Genomic DNA, 8,839 nt, shown 5'->3' with positions numbered 1-8,839 from the left:
GAACTCCTTCACACTGGCTTTCAGGTTTGACAGGCCGACGAAATGGGAGGTAGCGGAGTGAAGGAGTTGGATGCCATCGGTGTAGGATAGTAGGCGGCCGTGGGGTAGGAAGCTGGATAGGTCGCTGACGATGAAGAACAGGATTGGGCGGACAAGAGATCCCTGGGTCACCCCTTGGGGCAGGGATAGAGTACCTGAGCCACAATAACCACCTGCTTCCGACCACCAGGTAGTCCCGGAGCCATTCCGAGGACACCCACACCATTCCAGCTTGCTCAGGAGGACACCGTGATCAAACACTGTCAGAGGTCTTGCTAAGGTCAATCGTCGTTCGGTGCGACATGGCCGTTGTCGACAGCCCTTGCCAGCCGCCGACAGCGCCGATCAGGGCGTCCTCCGTCGAGTGACGTGGACGGTAAGCAGGTTCTATTGATTGATGCCAGAGGCCGAGACCAGTGACACCGGTGTTCAACATGCTCTTTTCATGATAACATTGACGATGATGAGGCACAGCATAAGAGTGATGCGGTCGAGAGCCAGGCTCCCCGAAGACGCACGATAGTGCGAGCTCCCGCCACTTTAACGCAGCATGGTGACCCTTTAATATCGGAGGAGTTTGCCAAACTGATCTGCGTTTTGATGTGAGGTATGCTAGTATGGGAATGCGCGCGGGATGAACACTGAAACAGAATGATCATTTGTGTTCGTATGGTGAACGCAGGCCGGGCCTGCCTGGGTGGCCAGAAGCCTGAGGCGAAAGGGGAACATGGGAACGGGTATTGTGTGTGGGGGGGGGGGAGGGTGGGGGTAAGGAAGGGAAGGCAGAAACGGAGACAAAGGTCGTGAAATCAGCGAAAAGTAGGCTAAAACGAACAGTCCGATTTTCATACCACAGCTTCTTATTGTAAGTTCTGAGCAGCGATCACAATATGTCTCTTGATCTAAAGCTTGCCAAATCTCAGCCAGAAACCAGGGGATATCATGTGCTACAGACATGGCATTACTTATTTGCATGACATGCTTGCAACTTATGCTAGCCAATCGCCATTGCAAGAACTGCGATCTGATGTTGAATCGTTGACATGTCATCGCCGACGCCATGGCACACTGGCTGGCGGAAATGCGGCATCTGTCAAGTTTAGTGCAGTCTGGTCTTCATTACTTGCTGATACATTGGTTGGTCTGGTCTCTTGGCATGGCAAATGACACTTACATTGGTCTGGGCCATAAGTGATAGGTAGAATGTGCCAGCATGGAGCTGAAACTTGAGAGAGCTTTTTGGCAGCAGGCTACAGGAAAGGTATTGTCCCGCGCTGCAGTTGCCATACACCCCCCCCTCCCCCCCATATGTATATATATATATATATATATATATATATATATATATATATGTAGTACACGACATATTACTTGTATGCTTGCAACGCTTCGTCCGACATGGCCATAATCAGACAATTATAAATAAGCACAATATTCAATGAGCACTATACAGTTGGTTTAATCTGCATATTGCTCAGTAAATCACAATAAGACATAAATTCAGTGAAAGTCGATCACGGGGGAAATCCTCAACGAACCGATGGATGTGATTCAGACAACAAAAAAAAATGACGAGAGTTCGTTCAAGATTCCCGAGGAACCATAGAATGGCAAATCATCCCATTCTGGCTGTACGCGGAGGCCAACAAGCGGAGTGTGCCTCCTGCGTTGACCTGGCGGTTCATGACAGGTCGTTGTCGCGCATGTAACTGCTGTCAGCGCTTGGAGCTTCCGCCTGTCAAGCAATGGGCTAGCATGGTGGTGTAATTAATAACCAGTCTACTCAGCTGGCTGCGGTGAACCTTGAGATGGCGACTAGGGCCTCCATCTCACAGATTGCGCCCGCAGAGGGTCTTGGCCGCGTGGCCTATGTAGGTACCATTAGGACGGTGCGGACACTCTCCGGTATTGCCGCGAAACTGGTATACTATATTGACAATTTTTAGCACTGTCCCCAAAATGACCAACGTATTTTTCATCTTACACTGCAGCATGCATTACTAACAAACGGACACGTTTTGTGCATACATGAAAAGGCGCAGGTTGCTGAAACCATAAACGTTTTGTCATTTTTTCTTGTGTCCCAATGTTCCGCAGGTACGTCGTTGCTTGAACCGTAAAGGAAACAAGACGAAATACGTCACTCTCTACAGCCAAATGTCAGAAACAACTGGTTTAGTGTGTCCAGCCCCATCTAACATGGATGACATGCCAGAACGTGACATGAGTTTTGCTTTTATCATTGAGCAATCCTTCATCACAGGACTTTGAAACTTAGCGCTGTGTTTGGGCCATGAGCCGCATCAATGGACAATTGCTATTTTTCGATGGAAATTCGAGGCATGGCTTTGCAAATGCTGCCGACTTCTATTGACCTTCCATAGTTTTCTGGCCAAACCGTTTGTAGTTTGCGTTCACATCCATTTGACGGCTATTCAGACAGTCACTAGTTTCCGAAAGCAGTCTCCTTAAGTCAAACCTAACTGGCTGCTCACAAATCTGCAATTGTATTTTCCCTAAGTCATTTAGGTAAACCTCTACAGGTCACTAAATGTCAAAACCATTGGTACCCTGCCATTCCTTTGTCATCGATGAGATCCAATTCATGGGGTGTCATATTAATGCTCGTGATGTTCAATTTCTTTACACTTGAGAACAATCCAGGCCAAAGGTCGACGTAACACATACACGACACCCTGAACATTTATTCGCTGACTTAAGAAATAGAGCAAAATGGGTATCACAGTAGTACTCGTGATGTCTGCTTCGTCACACCTGAGAAACTAACGTTCAGTGCTCAAAGGTCAAGGTCACATAAGCGCGGTACCCTGGAATTTATTTGTTTATTTAAGAGATAAACAAAATATGTCTCATGGTAGTGCCCGTGATGCCTGCTTTTGTCAAGCTCGGAAAAATCAACCCTGAATATCAAAGGCTAAGATCATAAAAACGCAAGTACTCTGAGATTTGTTCATTTACATAAAAATACCACAGAAAGAGCATCATATCAATTTTCAGGATGTATGCCTCTGTCACTCTTGGAAAAACTACCTGTGAAGCTCTTAGGTCAAGATAACAAAAACAGCACCCCGGCATTTATTGTTTTTTTTTTACATATCACACAAGGGTATTGTACCGATGCTAAGGATGTGCACTCTCGCCCCCAGATCAAAAAGCTCACTCCAAAAGGTAAAGGCCAAGGCCACACAAAACGCGGTACCCTGGAATTTCTTAGTTTAATTAAGAAATGCAGCAAAATAGGCACCATGGTGTTGCTCGTGATTTTTGATTTCGTCACACATGGAGGAACAACTCTCAAGATAGAACTTCAAGGTTACAAAAACTTTACCTTTGATCTTCAGGCTTGGTCTTTCGAAAGCGCCACGAAAGTGCCACGAAAGCAGACATCACGGACATCACTGCGATTCCCACTTTGTTGTATTCCTGAAGCAAACCAATGATTTTCAGAGAACCATGTTTAAAGTGACCTTAAAATTTGACCTCGAAAGCAAGTTTTTCCAAGTGTGATGAAAGTTCGCGTCCCGCGCGTCGCCATAATGCATATTTTGTTATAATTCTTAAGTAGACAAATACATGACCTGTTACCTTGAAATTTGATTCTTCTGGTAGAGAGAAAGCGAATTCTTCAGTAAACAAATAAATACCAGGGTGCTGCGTTTTTGTGACGCTGACCGGTGATCTTGAAATTGTATTTTTCATAGTAGAGAAGGCAGATATTAGGATCAATATTATGATACCGATTGCATTGTATTTCTTAAGTAAACGAATAAATGCGGGTGTACCGTGTTTTTGTGATCTTGGCTTTTGGCCTTGAATGTGAGTTTTTCAAGTGTCAAGAAGTGAACGTCCGGATAATTGATATGATACCCTTCTGTCGTATTCATTCAGCAAGCGAATAGATCCCGGGGTACCGCGTTTGTGGTCTTGACCTTTGATCTTGGAAGTAAGTTTTGCAAATGTGACGAAGGCAGACATCACCAACAACAATATGACACCCATTTTATTGGATTTCTTGATAAACGAAGGAGTTGCTGGCATTTAAGTTTGAACATTCCTGTATGTGTAGAGGTCAAAGTAAATGACTTGGAGAACAGTGGATTGCAGATTCGCAAGTAACTTATTAGGTCCGACGATAGGAATCCGCTTTTGGGAATATGAACGCGACACGGAATGCGAGTGGCGAATACGACGCTAACTTGACCGATTAGTAAGACGCCTTTTGCTGTGTGAGATGTGAGAGTGGGGGGGGGGGGGGGCGGAGGGGGTGACTTGCGTTTGACGCCTTTTGCTGCGTGGAAGTGATAGCAGACGTGATTGTTTTTGCTATTCATATGATTACCAAACAAGTGGATGTGCTCTGTCACCTTTTGGAATGCATACAGATAAGACTTACCTAGCATTCAAACATCCTTCCGTCATGGCTTGAACAGAGTCTTGTATTTAGCAATCGCGCCGCACAAACTTACGGCTGAACTTGCTGTAATGTTTGCTGACTGGGCTTGGCATGCTCTGGCAATTTAGATAAACAAAGTGAATGTCCTTTGAACAGTCCATGGTTGTGGTGAGAGTGAAAAACATTGAAAGTTACCATCATATACTAAACATCTGTTAGAGTAGACTTAGGCGTGCGCATGTGTAATTTTCATGACCCGATGTGCCTAAGTTGACCACAGTGTGGCATTTGAGACCGATTTGGGATCAGGCAACATTGGCTGCTCTTCCCGGCCGATGGCTATTGCACATACATGTCAGACGGTGCTGATCTCGCTTTCATGGCTTGCAGACCGTACTTGCACTAGACCGTGCACTTCGTTGCATACTTTTACCTGCCCTGGTTGCACAGATCTGACACAGTTCATAAAAACGCCCGAAATCGGATCCATTGTTTGCGCACCATTGGATTGGATGCTCTGCAAACATCATCTCACGCTTTGCCATTACCGTTGTCCGTTTTCCTTCCCCACTGGTGCCAATTAGTCTCATCTTACCGTGACGACGGGCGACAAAAATCCGAACCTATTTCGACCCGCATCCTTCAGCCTTTTTCTATTTAAAAATGCCAGATTTATCATGTCGATGGAATAGGAGGAGGGGGAGGGGGGGGGGGGCTGAAATATTGTCAGTGCTGAGTCGATGGAGAAAATCACTACCGGATCAAGCTGCCTAAAAGTGCCTTGGTTATATTTCAATAAAACCTATGAAAAATGGTGTCACTTGTTACCGAAAATGTTGTTCTGGTGCAATGAGTGGTTGCAAACATCTAACCCCCTCAAATGCGTGACCGGTCAGACCAGGCCCGGTTGAGCTAAGCCCCTGAAGCTAGAGCATTTCCAATTATTGACATCAAGAGTCGCTCAGCCAGCGGTCTTGCTAGTAAGGTTTTTGATCCCTTATGGTTCACTGACAAATTCAGCTGCAGGTAAGGATTGTTTGATTTGAATTACCGGATCACCCCGTTTGCCCTCGTAGTTACAACAGCTTTGGACACAGGCAGCTTTGACTTCACTTGCAACCCAGCTTATTGTACTGATTTTAGAGGGTTCGGTATGATTATGGTGCGTGGGAATCACACCATTTATCTATATTAAGTGCTCTGTTACGACAAAAAAGCCAATCCAGCGTAATTCACAAAGTTTTTTTTTTGCTCCAGCCTGCTATATCATCGACGTATAACCTTCAACCACGCGTTCCTCTCTCGGATCACTTGACAGACTTCTGACCTTTTAGACCTGCGCACGCGCCGCCCGCCCCTCCCCTCCCCGTGGCCGCGAGCCCGACCAGTCCCCGGGTGCGGCGGCGGCCAGTCTCGTCAGCTCCTCGCCGTCCGCCGGATGTCCACCATGGCGTCCGTCAGCCGGTGCGCGCGCCGAATGCAGCTGCTGGTCGGCATGGTGGGTCGCCGGCTGGCCAGCACGGCGGCCGTGACCGGTCCGGGCCGCGACCCGCGCGGGCCGCGCGCCGGCCGGACCGACCAGCCCGGCCTGGCCCAGGCCGGCCGGCTCGCCTACAGCGCGCTGCCCGCAGGTACGCATGCACAGGGGACGGGATAGAGACGGGACGGTTATTACAAGCCGTATCCTTGCGGCCGTTATTTGGGCTTAAAGGCGCGCCAACAATGCAGTCATCTTTTTCCTTGGGGTATTCTTAGACTGAAAAGCCCAAGAATGGGTACTTCTTGGCGTGTTTTATATCGCAACAACGTTTGTATCTGGTGGTGAACCCATAACTGACGAGTAAACTTGACTAACGCCTCATTGGGCCGTAAGCGGCCGAGACAAAACGAACGTGACGCGGATGAACTGTCGGTCCGGGAATATCTTCTAAGTTGTATGACGGGGATTTCAGCCCCCTCAATGAACAAAAGTTTCCAACAAGTGTACGAGCTATCCCAATAGACAAACTTGGCTGCGTTGTCCGCATACAGTTCATCTATTTAATTCGGGTAACGGCCGAGGTTCACCGCATGCCACATTCGTACTCCACGACATATGGCGCTCGCAGGCAGACTTTCAGAGTACGCATGTGATACGCAATGAGTGGCCTGGTGTAAAGGTTTTGTTCAGTGATTTTGTTGGGAGCATGCGACTGGGTCATCGCACCTGTGCTGAGACCCGACGGAAGTGGAGTTAACCGTGGAATCAACAGAATTTAGGTTACTTTAGCGCGTAGTCAACGGTTTTCGAAACCTGCGTGTGTTGGAATGGGGTTGCCGTATTGACGTTAACAATGAATCAACTTAAGTATATCTGTAACTGGTGACAGATATTCTTTTTGCCACAGCTCTTATATGTATGGAGGAATTGATCAAGTATCTACATTACTATTTCGTAATATATATATATATATATATATATATATATATATATATATATATGTATATACACATATATGCGGGTGTGTATTTGTATGTGTATGCATGTATGTGTGTGTGTGTGTGTGTGTGTGTGTGTGTGTGTGTGTGTTTGTGTGTGTGTTGTGTGTGTGTGTGTGTGTGTGTGTGTGTGTGTGTGTGTGTGTGTGTGTGTGTGTGTGTGTGTGTGTGTGTGTGTGTGTGTGTGTGTGTGTGACATACATGCTATTATATCACCCACATAACATTTCTGAATTGTTATGAATCTAAATGACTCCATCGTAGTGGTCTCCAGGAGTAAACCATATCTTGTTGATAATTTGTTTTACGGCTCCATAAATCGGAGCCACTTTGGGGCAGTCCTGTGCCTCTCCGAATAAGAATCTGACTCCTCTCCAGGCGCTGTGATAAGTAATCGAAGTAGACCCAAAATTGTTGTGTACTGCTCAGAGAGTCGGAATGGAAATGCCGCACGAGCTGCAAGACGGAGTCGGAATGGAGGTAACCGCACGAGCTGCGAGAGGGAGTCGGAATGGAAATAGCCGCACGGCGAGACGGAGTCGAAATGGAGATAACCGCACGAGCTGCGAGACGGAGTCGGAATGGAAATAGCCGCACGAGCTGCGAGGCGGAGCCGGAAAATGTTTCGGTAAAGCGTGTTTCTCGACAAGCGCTCTGTTTTAGAAAGGGCGACACCAGATCTCCGTACAATGCAGAACAGCACGTTGGCCTCAGTTCCTTTAGCTCCGTCGGGTGGCGGCCATTCTCACTCGCGTCGCTAGCGAGTAGGAGATTAGGCACGCCCAAAGCCATCTGGTCGCTAATCGTAAAAAACTTAACAAAACCGACGGATAGTGTGGTGTCTAAAAAGCATGATGCTGCCTGCTTGGATCCTTTGGCGGAGCCATTGACCCTCCAGATCATATAAACATTACACTTAAGACGCGGAGTCGCAAAATTGCGACTCTTCGAGGCGTACTTTGGCCTTGGGAACGTCATCGAACTTGATGGCGACCAGTATGCTGGTACATGATACGACACGAGGTCGGCAAAGTAATTTCCAAGACCAGATCGTTGCTGCATTCGTTGCGCTGAAGACCGTTGCTCAGCCTATTGTTGACAGGTTTCGGTCCGCTGGGTATTTTCATTTACACCAGGCTATTTTCCATACATCTTTCAAAAAGAGTTAACCAAATCTAGGAAGTATTAAGCTCACTTGGGCCAACCACCCCGCAAACTTACGGCCAAGTGAAACGAACGAAGTGCGAATAAAATGACGGTGGTATTGTTCATTTTCCCGACCAAACTATCCTGCAGTACGAACTGAGCTTGAAACTCACTGTTACTGCTCCATGTGACCAAGCAACATATGATAAAAATTATGCCCCACCTAGCAGCTGCGAATGATGCACTGAAGGCTGAGCAGTGAGAATTCACCAAAACTGTCCCCAAAATAAACGAATACACGTGCTTCTCGCCAGATTTGGCCCCTTTCTTCTCAAAAGTAGTAGGACTGGAGCCCACTTTGGGGAAGGAGGCTGGACCCCCTCAACTGAATTATACGATCCCGGGCGGAAGATGCAACAATTAGCAAGTCCTGAAAACGCTTTGAGCCAGGGGTGTATGCAGAACTTCCTGAGGGGTACCGGGGTACAGGGGTACAATTTAAAAAAATCCACTTGCAACCGAGTGAAGCGCTCAGCAGACGCGCACAACTTCTTGCATGTCTTAAAATACCATCGCATCTTCTTGATCTTTTTATTCTTACGAGTCTACATGCAATTCTAAGCCATCAATATCAAGTTACGCACATATCAATGCGTGCCATAAATTTGGTAACGGGGTGGGGCACGCGCCCCGGGGCAGCTACGTTTGTACTATGCTACTGGTTAAGCGTCCGCTCCTCATGTGATATTGTATTACTTTATG

The sequence above is a fragment of the Pollicipes pollicipes genome, unplaced genomic scaffold, assembly GCF_011947565.3.
Source record: "Pollicipes pollicipes isolate AB1234 unplaced genomic scaffold, Ppol_2.1 Scaffold_6686;HRSCAF=7923_pilon_pilon_pilon, whole genome shotgun sequence".
Lineage (NCBI taxonomy): Eukaryota > Metazoa > Arthropoda > Thecostraca > Pollicipedomorpha > Pollicipedidae > Pollicipes > Pollicipes pollicipes.
Note: the sequence above shows the minus strand (reverse complement) of the source record.